The sequence below is a fragment of the Somniosus microcephalus genome, chromosome 7 (genome assembly GCF_052327205.1).
Source record: "Somniosus microcephalus isolate GS21.2 chromosome 7, FLI_Smic_1.0, whole genome shotgun sequence".
In the NCBI taxonomy this organism is placed as follows: Eukaryota; Metazoa; Chordata; class Chondrichthyes; order Squaliformes; family Somniosidae; genus Somniosus; species Somniosus microcephalus.
Window position 1 is genome coordinate 233,088,456 of NC_140993.1, and position 15,014 is coordinate 233,103,469.

Consider the following 15,014-nt stretch of genomic DNA (forward strand, 5'->3'; position numbering starts at 1 on the left):
TGCTATTTATGGACCCCGTTATTCCATCACTGCTATTTATGAACACCGTTAATCCATGACTGCTATTTATGAACCCCGCTATTTCATCACTGCTGTTGATGAACCCCGTTATTCCATCACTGCTATTTATGAACCCCGTTATCCCATCACTGCTATTTATGAACCCTTCTATTCCATCATTGCTATTTATGAACCCCATTACTCCATCACTGCTATTTATGAACTCCGCTATTCCATCACTGCTATTTATGAACCCCGCTATTCCATCACTGCTATTTATGAACCCCGCTATTCCATCACTGCTATTTATGAACCCCGCTATTCCATCACTGCTATTTATGAACCCCGCTTTTCCATCACTGCTATTTATGAACCCCACTATTCCATTACTGCTATTGATGAACCCCCCTTATCAATCACTTCTATTTATGAAGCCCTCTATTCCTTCACTGCTATTTATGAACCCCGCTATTCCATCACTTCTATTTATGAACCCCACTATTCCATCACTGCTATTTATGGACCACGCTATTCAATCACCGCTATTTATGAACCCCGCTACTCCATCACGGCTATTTATGGACCCTGTTATTCCATGACTGCTATTTATGAAACCCGCTACTTCATCACTGCTATTGATGAACCCCGCAATTCCATCACTGCTATTTATGTACCCCTCTATTCTATCACAGCTATTTATGAACCCCGCTATTCCATCACTGCTATTTATGAACCCTGCTATTCAATCCCTGCTATTTATGAACCCCGTATTTCCATCAATGCTATTTATGAATCCTGCTATTCCATCACTGCTATTTATGAACCCCGCTATTCAATCACTACTATTTATGAACCCCGCTACTCCATCACTGCTATTTATGAACCCCGCTATTCCATCACTGCTATTTATGAACCCCGCTATTCCATCACTGCTATTTATGAACCCCGCTATTCCATTGATGCAACAGGAAACTTTATTATATCTGGCAACGACGGGACCGAGCTGTTTCCAATCTATCAAAACGGCCGGACATACCAGCGTTAATGTTGAAGCATACAGAGGTTTTCATCTCCGTATCTGACAACAAACACTGTTGCTTAGCAACAGCTTCTAAACAGTCGGCCCTTACCTTGGAAGCGTCTCTGTAGCTTAGCAACAGCTTCAGAGTTACTTTCCAGAGCCTGACTGTTGAAAAAAAAGACACGAGAAGAAAAAAAGCCTAACAAAATGGCTCCTGATTTCTGCCGGTAGATCGAGGTTTCCGGACATACAACCTCCGGATAAACCAAACTTTCCTATACTTATGAACCCCGCTATGCCATCACTACGATTTATGAACCCCACTATTCCATCACTGCTATTGATGAACCCCACTTATCAATCACTGCTATTTATGAACCCCGCTATTCCATCACTGCTATTTATGAACCCCACTATTCCATCACTGGTATTTATGAACCCCGCCACTCCATCACTGCTATTTATGAACCCCGCTATTCCATCACTGCTATTATGAACCCCGTTATTATCTCACTGCTAATTATGGACCCCGCTAATCCATCACTGCTATTTATGAATCCCGTTATTCCATCACTGCTATTTATGAACCCTGGTTTCCATCACTGCTATTAATGAACCCCGCTATTCCATCACTACTATTTGTGAACCCCGCTACTCCATCGCTGCTATTTATGAACCCCGCTGCTCCATCACTGCTATTTATGAACCCCATTATTCCATCACTACTATTTATGAACCCCGCTATTCCATCACTGCTATTTATGAAACCCGTTATTCCATCACTGCTATTTATGAACCCCACTATTCCATCAATGCTATTTATGAACCACGCTATTCCATCACACCTATTTATTAACCCCGCTATTCCATCACTACTATTTATGAACCCCGTTAATCCATGATTGCTATTTATGAACCCCGTGATTCCATGACTGCTATTTATGAACCCCACTATTCCATCACTGCTATTGATGAACCCCACTTATCAATCACTGCTATTGATGAACCCCGCTTATCAATCACTGCTATTTATGAACCCTGCTATTCCATCACTGCTATTTATGAACCTCACTATTCCATCACTACTATTTATGAACCCCGTTAATCCTTGACTGCTATTTATGAACCCCACTATTCCATCACTGCTTTTTATGAAACGCACTATTCCTTGACTGCTATTTCTGAACCCCGCTATTCCATCACTGCTATTTATGAACCCCACTATTCCAGGACTGCTATTTATGAACCCCGCTATTTCATCACTGCTATTTATGAACCCTGCCACTCCATCACTGCTATTTATGAACCCCGCTATTCCATCACTGCTATTATGAACCCTGTTATTCTATCACTGCTAATTATGGACCCCGCTAATCCATCACTGCTATTTATGAATCCCGTTATTCCATCACTGCTATTTATGAACCCCGTTATTCCATCCCTGCTATTGATGAACCCCGTTAATCCATGACTGCTATTTATGAACCCCGCTATTCCATCACATAGACACATAGAAGATAGGAGCAGGAGCAGGCCATTCGGCCCTTCGAGCCTGCTCCGCCATTCAATGAGATCGTGGCTGATCATCCAAATTCAGTACCCTGTCCCTGCCTTCTCCCCATATCCCTTGATCCCTTTAGCCTCAAGAAATATATCCAACTCTTTCTTGGATATATTTAATGAACTGGCCTCCACCGCCCTCTGTGGCAGAGAATTCCACAGGTTCACCACTCTCTGGGAGAAGAAGTTCCTCCTCATTTCAGTCCTAAATGGCTTACCCCTTATCCTTAGACTATGACCCCTGGTTCTGGACTCCCCGGCCATCAGAAACATCCTTCCTGCATCTAGTCTGTCCAGGCCTGACAGAATTTTATAGGTTTCGATGAGATCCCCTCTCAATCTTCTAAACTCCAGTGAGTATAAGCCCAATTGACACAATCTCTCCTCATACGTCATTCCTGCCATCCCAGGTATCAGCCTGGTGAATCTTCGCTGCACTCCCTCCATGGCAAGAACGTCTTTCCTCAGGTAAGGTGACCAAAACTGCACACAATACTCAAGGTGTGGTCTCACCAATGTCCTGTACAACTGTAGCAAGACATCCTTGTTCCTGTACTCGAACCCTCTTGCTACGAAGGCCAACATACCATTTGCCTTCTTAACCGCCTGCTGCACCTGCATGCTTAACTTCAGCGACTGGTGCACAATAACACCCAGGTCTCTTTGCACTTCCCCTTCTCCCAATCTATTGCCATTCAAATAATAATCTGCCTTCCTGTTTTTGCCACCAAAGTGGATAACCTCACATTTATCCACATTATAGTGCATTTGCCATGTTTCTGCCCAATCACCCAACCAGTCCAAATCGTACTGGAGTTTCACGACATCCTCCTCACAGCTTACCCTCCCACCCAGCTTTGTGTCGTTTGCAAATTTGGAGATATTACATCCAATTCCCTCGTCCAGATCATTAATATATATTGTGAACAGCTGGGGTCCTAGGACCGATCCTTGCGGTACCCCACTAGTCACTGCCTGCCACTCGGAAAACGACCCGTTTATTCCAACTCTTTGCTTTCTGTCCGCCAACCAGTTCTCTATCCAAGTCAATACCTTGTCCCCAATACCATATGCCTTAATTTTGCATGCTAATCTCTTATGTGGGACCTTATCAAAAGCCTTCTGAAAGTCCTAATACACCACATCCACTGGTACTCCCTTATCTATTTTACCAGTAACATCCTAAAAAAGTTCCAGTAGATTAGTCAAGCATGATTTACCTTTTGTAAGTCCATGTTGACTTTGTCCGATCCTGTCACTGCTTTCCAAGTGCTCTGCTATTACATCTATTATAATAGACTCCAGCATTTTCCCCACTACCGATGTCAGGCTTACCAGTCTATAATTCCCTGCTTTTTCTCCACCACCTTTTTTGAATAGTGGGGTAACATTAGCTACCCTCCAATCCATGGGTACCGTTCCAGAGTCTATCGAGTTCTGGAAGATGACCAGCAATGCATCTACTATCTCTAGGGCCACTTCCTTAAGTACCCTGGGATGTAGACCATCAGGCCCTGGGGATTTATCGGCCTTCAGTCCCATCAATTTTCCTAACACCATTTCCCTACAAATACTGATTTCTTTCAGTTCCTCCCTTTCATCAGACCCTATGTTCCCCGACATCTCTGGGAGGTTATTTGTGTCCTCCTTTGTGAAGACAGAACCAAAGTATGTATTTAGTTGGTCTGCCATTTCCTTGTTTCCCATTATAAATTCCCCTGATTCTGACTGTAAGGGACCTACGCTTGACTTCACCAATCTTTTTCTCTTCACATATCTATAAAAGCTTTTACAGTCAGTTTTTATGTATCCTGCTAGCTTACTCTCATATTCTATTTTCCCTTTCGTAATTAATCCCTTTGTCCTCCTTTGTTGACTCCTAAACTGCTCCCAATCCTCAGGATTATTGCGTTTCTAGCCAATTTATATGTCCTCTCCTTGGATCTTTTCCTATCCCTAATTTCCCTTGTTAGCCACGGTTGAGTCACCTTTTTTGTTTTATTTTTATGCCAAACTGGGATGAACAAATTCTGTAGCTCATCCATTCGGTCTTTGAATGTTTGCCATTGCCTATCCACTGTCAACCCTTTGAGTGCCATTCCCCAATCAATCCTACCCAACTCGCTCCTCAGACCATCGTAGTTTCCTTTATTTAAATTGAGGACCCTTGTCTCTGAGTCAACGACTTCATTCTCCATCTTAATGAAGAATTCGATCATATTATGATCGCTCCGACCCAAGGGGCCTCGTACAACAAGATTGCTAATTAATCCTTTCTCGTTACATAATACCCAGTCTAAGATGGCCTGATCTCTGGTTGGTTCCTCGACATATTGGTCCAGGAAACCATCCCGTAAACACTCCAGGAATTCCTCCTCCACAGTATTGTTACTAATTTGGTTGGCCCAATCTAAATGTAGATTAAAGTCACCCATGATGACTGCTGTGCCCTTATTGCACGCGTCTTTAATTTCCCTTTTAATGCCAACCCCAACCTCCGCCTTACTGTTTGGAGGTCTATATACCACTCCCACTAATGTTTTTTTCCCCTTAGTATTTCTCAATTCTACCCATACAGATTCCACGTCATCAGAGCTAATATCCTTCATTACAATTGTATTAATCCCTTCTTTAACCAGTAATGCTACCCCACCTCCCTTTCCTTTTTGCCTATCTTTCCTGAATATCGAATACCCCTGGATGTTGAGTTCCCAGTCTTGGCCATCCTTGAGCCACGTTTCCGTAATCCCAACCAAATCATATCCGTTTACCTCTATTTGCGCAGCCAATTCATCCACCTTATTACAAATGCTCCTCGCATTAAAACACAAAGCATTCAGGCTTGTTTTTTTAACGCTCTTAGACCTATTAGAATTATTATTTACTGTGGCCACCTTTGATTTAAACCGTTGATTTCTCTTACTGCCACTTTTGTTTTTCTTCTTCCTATCTTTTGCTTTGATCCCTGTTTTCCTTTCCTCTGTCTCCATGCTCAGGTTCCTGTTATTCCATCACTGCTATTTATGAACCCCGTTATTCCATCACTGCTATTGATGAACCCCGCTATTCCATCACTGCTATTTATGAACCCCGTTATTCCATCACTGCTATTGATGAACGCCGCTATTCCATCACTGCTATTTATGAACCCAGATATTCCATCACACCTATTTATGAACCCTGATATTCCATCATTGCTATTGATGAACCCTGCTATTCCATCACTGCTATATGAACCCCGCTATTCCATCACTGCTATTTATGAACCCCGCTACTCCGTCGCTGCTATTTATGAACCCCGCTACTCCATCACTGCTATTTATGAACCCCATTATTCCATCACTTCTATTTATGAAACCCGCTATTCCATTACTTCTATTTTTGAACCTCGCTACTTCATCAGTGTTATTGATGAGCCCCGCTATTCCATCACTGCTATTTATGAACCCCGCTATTCCATCACTGCTATTATGAACCCCGTTATTCTATCACTGCTAATTATGAACCCCGCTAATCCATCACTGCTATTTATGAATCCCGTTATTCCATCACTGCTATTTATGAACCCCGCTATTCCATCACTGCTATTTATGAACCCTGCTATACCATCACTGCTATTTATGAACCCCGCTATTCCATCACTACTATTTATGAACCCCACTACTCCATCACTGCTATTTTTGAACCCCGCTACTTCATCACTGCTATTTATGAACCCCATTATTCCATCAGTGCTATTTATGAACCCCACTATTCCATCACTGCTATTTATGAACCTCGCTACTTCAGCACAGCTATTTATGAACCCCGCTATTCCATTGATGCTACAGGAAACTTTGTTATATACGGCACTGACAGGACCGAGCTGTTGCCGATCGATCAAAACTGCCGGACATACCAGCGTTAATGTTGAAGCATACGGAGGTTTTCATCTCCGTATCTGACAACAAATACTGTTGCTTAGCAACAGCTTCTTAACAGTCGGCCATTACCTTGGAAGCGTCTCTGTAGCTTAGCAGCAGCTTCAGAGACACTTTCCAGAGCCTGACTGTTGAAAAAAAATGCCACGAGAAGAAAAAAAACCTAACAAAACGGCTCCTGATTTCTACCGATAGATCGAGGTTTCCGGACATACAAACTCCGGATAAACCAAAGTTTCCTGTACCTCGCTATTCCATCACTACTATTTATGAACCCCGTTAATCCATCACTGCTATTTATGAAACCCGCTATACCATCACACCTATTTATGAACCCCGCTATTCCATCACTGCTATTTAGGAAACCCGGTTTTCCATCACTGCTATTTATGAACCCCGCCATTCCATCACTGCTATTTATGAACCGCGCTCTTCCATCACACCTATTTATGAACCCCGTTATTCCATCACTGCTATTTATGAACCCTGCTATTCCATCAATGCTGCTTATGAACCCCGCTATTTCATCACTGCTTTTTATGGACCCCGCTATTCCATCACTGCTATTTGTGAACCCCGCTACTCCATCACTGCTATTTATGAACCCCATTATTCCATCACTTCTATTTATGAATACCGCTATTCCATCACTGCTATTTATGAACCTCGCTACTCCATCACTGCTATTTATGAACCCCGCGATTCCATCACTGCTATTTATGAACCCCGTTACCCCATTACTGCAATTTATGAACCCCACTATTCCATCACTGCTATTTATGAACCCCGTAATTCCATCAATGCTATTTATGAACCCCGCTATTCCATCACTGCTATTTATGAACCCCGCTATTCCATTGATGCTACAGGAAACTTTGTTATATCCGGCACCGACGGGACCGAGCTGTTGCCGATCTATCAAAACTGCCGGACATACCAGCGTTAATGTTGAAGCATACGGATGTTTTCACCTCCGTATCTGACAACAAACACTATTGCTTAGCAACAGCTTCTAAACAGTTGGCACTTACCTTGGAAGCATCTCTGTGGCTTAGCAATAGCTTCAGAGAGACTTTCCAGAGCCTGACTGTTGAAAAAAAAGCCACGAGAAGAAAAAAAACCTAACAAAACGGCTCCTGATTTCTGCCGGTAGATCGAGGTTTCCGGACATACAACCTCCGGATAAACCAAAGTTTCCTGTACTTATGAACCCCGCTATTCCATCATTGCTATTTATGAACCCTGCTATTCCATCACTGCTATTTATGAACCCCGTTAATCCATCACTGCTATTTATGAACCCCGCCATTCCATCACTGTTATTTATGAACACCGCTATTCCATCACCGCTCTTAATGAACCCCGTTAATCCATCACTGCTATTTATGAACCCCGCTATTGCATCACTGCTATTTATGAACCCCGCTATTAAATCACTGCTATTTATGAACCCCACTACTACATCACTACTATTTATGAACCCCACTATTCCATCACTGCTATTTATGAAGCTCACTACTTCATCACTGCTATTGATGAGCCCTGCTATTCCATCACTGCTATTGATGAACCCCGCTATTCCATCGCTGCTATTGTTGAACCCGCTATTCCATCAATGCTATTTATGAACCTCGCTACTTCATCACTGCTATTTATGAACCCCGCTCTTCCATCACTATTTATGAACCCCGTTAATCCATGACTGCTATTTATGAACCCCGCCATTCCATCACTGTTATTTATGAACCCCGCTAATCTATTAGAGCTATTAGTGAACCCGCTAATCTATCAGCGCTATTTATGAACCCCACTACTCCATCACTGCTATTTATGAACCCCGCTATTGCATCACTGCTATTTATGAACCCCGCTATTAAATCACTGCTATTTATGAACCCCGCTATTCCATCACTGCTATTTATGAATCCCGCTATTCCATCACTGCTATTTATGAAACCCGTGATTCCATCACTGCTATTTATGAACCCCGCTATTACATCAATGCTATTTATGAACCTCGCTACTTCATCACTGATATTTATGAACCCCACTATTCCATCACTGCTATTTATGAACCCCACTATTACATCAATGCTATTTATGAACCTCGCTACTTCATCACTGATATTTATGAACCCCACTATTCCATCACTGCTATTTATGAACCCCACTATTCCATCAATGCTATTTATGAACCTCGCTACTTCATCACTGCTATTTATGAACCCCGTTAACCCATCACTGCGATTTATGAACCCCGCTATTCCATCACTGTTATTCATGAACCCCGCTAATCTATCAGAGCTATTTATGAATCCCGCTATTCCATCGCTGCTATTTATGAACCCTGCTATTCCATCACTGCTAATTATGAACCCCGTAATTCCACCACTGCTATTTATGAACCCCGCTAATACATCACTGCTATTGATGAACCCCACTTATCAAGCACTGCTATTTATGAACCCCATTATTCCATCACTTCTATTTATGAACCCCGGTATTCCATCACTGCTATTTATGAACCCCGCTACTCCATCACTGCTATTTATGAAGCTCACTACTTCATCACTCCTATTGATGAGCCCCGCTATTCCATCACTGCTATTTATGAACCCCACTACTACATCACTACTATTTATGAACCTCACTATTCCATCACTGCTATTTATGAAGCTCACTACTTCATCACTGCTATTGATGAGCCCCGCTATTCCATCACTGCTATTGATGAACCCCGCTATTCCGTCGCTGCTATTGATGAACCCGCTATTCCATCACTGCTATTTATGAACCCCGTTAATCCATCATTGCTATTTATGAACCACGCTATTCCATCACTGCTATTTATGAACCCCGTTATTCCATCACTGCTATTTATGAACCTTCTATTCCATCACTGCTATTTATGAACCCCGCTATTCCATCACTGCTATTTATGAATCCCGCTATTCCATCACTGCTATTTATGAAACCCGTGATTCCATCACTGCTATTTATGAACCCCGCTATTCCATCACTGCTATTTATGAGCCCCGCTAATCCATCACTGCTATTCATGAAACCTGCTATTCCATCACTATTTATGAACCCCGCTATTCCATCACTGCTATTTATGAAACCCGCTATTCCATCACTGCTATTTATGAACCCCACTATTACATCAATGCTATTTATGAACCTCGCTACTCCATCACTGCTGTTCATGAAACCTGCTATTCCATCACTATTTATGAACCCCGCTATTCCATCACTGCTATTTATGAAACCCGTGATTCCATCACTGCTATTTATGAACCCCGCTATTCCATCACTGCTATTTATGAGCCCCGCTATTCCATCACTGTTATTCATGAACCCCGCTAATCTATCAGAGCTATTTATGAACCCCGCTATTCTATCACTGCTATTTATGCACCCTGCTATTCCATCACTGCTATTTATGAACCCCGCTATTCCATCACTGCTATTTATGAACCCCGCTATTCCATCACTGCTATTGATGAACCCCGCTATTCCATCACTGCTATTTATGAACCCCGCTATTCCATCACTGCTATTTATGAACCCCGCTATTCCATCACTGCTATTAGGAAACCCCACTATTCCATCACTGCTATTTATGAACCCCGCTATTGCATCACTGCTATTTATGAACCCCGCTATTCCATCACTGCTATTTATGAACCTCGCTATTCCATCACTGCCATTTATGAGCCCCGCTATTCCAGCACTGCTATTTATGAACCCCGCTATTCCATCACTGCCATTTATGAACCCCGCTATTCCATCACTGCAATTTATGAATCCCACTATTCCATCACTGCTATTTATGAACCCCGTTAATCCATCACTGCTATTTATGAACCCCGCTATTCCATCGCTGCTATTTATGAACCCCGCCATTCCATCACTGCTATTTATGAACCCCGCTATTCCCTCACTGCTATTTATGAACCCCGCCATTCCATCACTGCTATTTATGAACCCCGCTATTCCATCACTGCTATTTATGAACCCTGCCATTCCACCACTGCTATTTATGAACCCCGCTATTCCATCACTGCCATTTATGAACTCCGCTATTCCATCACTGCTATTTATGAACCCCGCTATTCCATCACTGCTATTTATGAACTCCGCTATTCCATCACTGCTATTTATGAACCCCGCTATTCCATCACTGCTATTTATGAACTCCGCTATTCCATCACTGCTATTTATGAACCCCGCTATTCCATGACAGCTATTTATGAACCCCGCTATTCCATCACTGCTATTTATGAACCCCATAATTCCATCAATGCTATTTATGAACGCTACTATTCCATCACTGCTATTTATGAACCCCGCCATTCCATCACTGCTATTTTTGAACCCCGCAATCCCATCACTGCTATTTATGAACCCCGCTATTCCATCACTGCTATTTATGAACCCCACTATTTCATCAGTGCTATTTATGAACCTCGCTACTTCATCACTGCTATTTATGAACCCCGCTATTCCATCACTGCTATTTATGAACCCCGTTATTCCATCACTGCCATTTATGAACCCCGCCATTCCATCACTGCTATTTATGAACCCCGCTATTCCATCACACCTATTTATGGAACCCGCTATTCCATCACTGCTATTTATGAACCCCGCTATTCCATTGATGCAACAGGAAACGTTGTTATATCCGGCACCGACGGGACCGAGCTGTTGCCGATCTATCAAAACTGCCGGACTTACCAGCGCTAATGTTGTAGCATACGGAGGTTTTCATCTCCGTATCTGACAAGAGACACTATTGCTTAGCAACAGCTTCTAAACAGTCGGCCCTTACCTTGGAAGCGTCTCTGTAGCTTAGCAACAGCTTCAGAGAGACTTTCCAGAGCCTGACTGTTGGAAACAAAAAGCCACAAGAAGAAAAAAACTGAACAAAACGGCTACTGATTTCTGCCGGTAGATCGAGGTTTCCGGACATACAACCTCCGGATAAACCAAAGTTTCCTGTACTTATGAACCCCACTATTCCATCACTGCTATTTATGAACCCCGCTAATCCATCACTGCTTTTTATGAACCCCGCTATTCCATCACTGCTATTTATGAACCCCGCTAATCCATCACTGCTATTTATGAACCCCGCTAATCCATCACTGCTATTTATGAACCCTGCTATTCCATCACTGCTATTTATGAACCCCGTTATTCCATCACTGCTATTCATGAACCCCGCTATTCCAACACTGCTATTTATGAACCCCGCTATTCCATCAAAGCTATTTATGATCCCCGCTATTCCATCGCTGCTATTTATGAACCCCGTTATTCCATGACTGCTATTTATGAACCCCGCTACTCCATCACTGCTATTCATGAAACCTGCTATTCCATCACTGCTATTTATGAACCCCACTATTCCATCACTGCTATTTATGAACCCCGTTAATCCATCACTGCTATTTATGAACCCCGCTATTCCATCACTGCTATTTATGAACCCCGCTAATCCATCACTGCTATTTATGAACCCCGCTAATCCATCACTGCTATTTATGAACCCCGCTAATCCATCACTGCTATTTATGAACCCCGCTATTCTATCACTGCTATTTATGAACCCCGTTATTCCATCACTGCTATTCATGAACCCCGCTATTCCATCACTGCTATTTATGAACCCCGCTATTCCATCAAAGCTATTTATGATCCCCGCTATTCCATCGCTGCTATTTATGAACCCCGTTATTCCATGACTGCTATTTATGAACCCCGCTACTCCATCACTGCTATTCATGAAACCTGCTATTCCATCACTGCTATTTATGAACCCCACTATTCCATCACTGCTATTTATGAAGCTCGCTACTTCATCACTGCGACTGATGAGCCTCGCTATTCCATCGCTGCTATTGATGAACCCCACTATTCCATCGCTGCTATTGATGAACCCCGCTAATCCATCACTGCTATTTATGAACCCCGCTATTCCATCACTGCTATTTATGAACCCCGTTGATCCATCACTGCTATTTATGAACTCCGCAATTCCATCACTGCTATTTAAGAACCCAGCTATTCCATCACTGCTACTTATGAACCCCTCTATTCCATCACTGCTATTTATGAACCCCGCTATTCCATCACTGCTATTTATGAACCCCGCTATTACATCACTGCTATTTATGAACCCCGCTATTCCATCACACCTATTTATGGAACCCGCTATTCCATCACTGCTATTTATGAACCCCGCTATTCCATTGATGCTACAGGAAACGTTGTTATATCCGGCACCGACGGGACCGAGCTGCTGCCGATCTATCAAAACTGCCGAACATACCAGCGCTAATGTTGAAGCATACGGAGGTTTTCATCTCAGTATCTGACAAGAAACACTATTGCTTAGCAACAGCTTCTAAACAGTCGGCCCTTCCTTGGATGCGTTTCTGTAGCTTAGCAACAGCTTCAAAGAGACTTTCCAGAGCCTGACTGTTGAAAAAAAAAGCCACGAGAAAAAAAAACCTAACGAAACGGCTCCTGATTTCTGCCGGTAGATCGAGGTTTCCGGACATACAACCTCCGGATAAACCAAAGTTTCCTGCACTTATGAACCCCGCTGTTCCATCACTGCTATTTATGAACCCCGCTATTCCATCACAGCTACTTATGGACCCCGCTATTCCATCACTGCTGTTTATGAACCCCGCTATTCCATCACTGCTATTCATGAACCCCGTTATTCCATCGCTGCTATTTATGAACCCTGCTATTCCATCACTGCTATTTATGAACCCCGCTATTCCATCACTGCTATTGATGAACCCCATTAATCCATCACTGCTATTGATGAACCCCGCTATTCCATCACAGCTATTTATGGACCCCGCTATTCCATCACTGCTATTGATGAACCCCGCTATTCCATCACTGCTATTTATGAACCCCATTACTCCATCACTGCTATCAGGATGTCTGTAGACAGCTTTCACCAAAGTCTTGCTTTATTTTCTATTCCTCAATTCTACCAAGAGAGTAATAATGAGCTGGAAATTGCGGTCAGGGGATTCCCGCGGCCTCCGAACCGCAATTAAACTCTGCACCTACCCGCTGCCTCCGGAGCTTCGCAGACTCGCGCTCCTGGGCCTGCTTAAAGGCCCACGTATCCCAGCGACGCAGGCATTTCGCAAGCGTCCCTGGGGTCATGTGGGCCGGCCCAACCAATCACAAAAGGGGATTCCTATCATGCTTTTGGGGATTCCATTGACATACGGAGTCCCCATAGCATAATAGGAACATAAAAAACACACTTCCGCACAACCTAAATAAAAATAAATCACCACATGGTCAAAATTAATTAAAATACAATTTAATTAAACATTTAAAACAAAAATGTAATTTTTTGAAAAATAAATTTAAACATTTTTAAAGTGGCCAAAAATAACCTACACTAATATTAAAGGTTTTAGAATGTTTAAATGATTTTTTTAAAAATTATTTAAATATTTATTTAAACCCTTACGCTGGTAAAAGAAGGCCCTACCCTGCTTTTACCAGGTGTAAGAGTTTTGTGGTCGTTTATTGGACAGTAGGTAGTCTCTTCTTCTTAGGCAGTCCCTCGGAACCGAGGATGACTTGCTTCCACATTAAAAATGAGTTCGCAGGTGACTGATGAGTCCAATGCGGGACCTACAGTCTCTGTCACAGGTGGGGCAGACGGTGGTTGAAGGGGCGGGTGGGTGGGGTGCTTGGGTTGACGTGCGCTCCTTGCGCTGCTAGCGCTTGGCTTCCGCTTGCTCCCGGCGAAGAGACTCGAGGTGTTCAGCGCCTTCCCGGATGCTTCTCCTCCACTTTGAGCGGTCTTGGGCCAGGGATTCTCAGGTGTCAGTGGGGATGTTGCACTTTTTCCAAGGAGGCTTTGAGGGTGTCCTTGAAGCGTTTCCTCTGCCCACCTGGGGCTCTCTTGCCATGTCGGAGCTCCGAGTAGAGCGCTTGTTTTGGGAGTCTCGTATTGGGCATGCGGACGATGTGACCTGTCCATCGGAGCTGATCGGAGCTGATCGAGCGCGGTCAAAGCTTCGATGCTGGGGATGTTGGCCTGAGCGAGAACACTGACGCTCTAACTGTGCGCCAGCGAATGTCCATTTCAAGCAGATGCATACGATCTGTCGAGCTGAAACGTAACAGATCGCAATTTCCGGGTTTTAGCGCATGTGCATCACATGTGGAAACCCAGACCTTGCGGGGCAATTACGGCCGCGTACGCACATAGGCCCCGGAAAATCTGGGCCTGTGTATTTTCTCAATATTGATACTCTTTTTCCAATTTCTCTGTCCTTTCTAAAGACGTTATAATGTGGAATATTTATCTTCTAATTATGCCCAGCTTGTAGCCAGGTCTCAGTGAGGGCCACTATGTCATACCACACTTCAGAAGTACTTAATTGGCTGTAAAGCGCTTTGGGGCGTCCTGAGGTCGTGAAATACACTATATACTGTAAATGCAAGTTCCTTTTTTT

At 43.2% G+C, this 15,014-nt stretch overlaps 1 protein-coding gene across 1 annotated transcript in view; it reads right to left on the bottom strand.

Moving 5' to 3' along the window:
* The window catches only part of dok6 (docking protein 6), a 759,619-nt gene that overhangs the window by 267,892 nt on the left and 476,713 nt on the right, over positions 1-15,014 (bottom strand). The gene's annotated exons all lie outside the window — the stretch shown is intronic.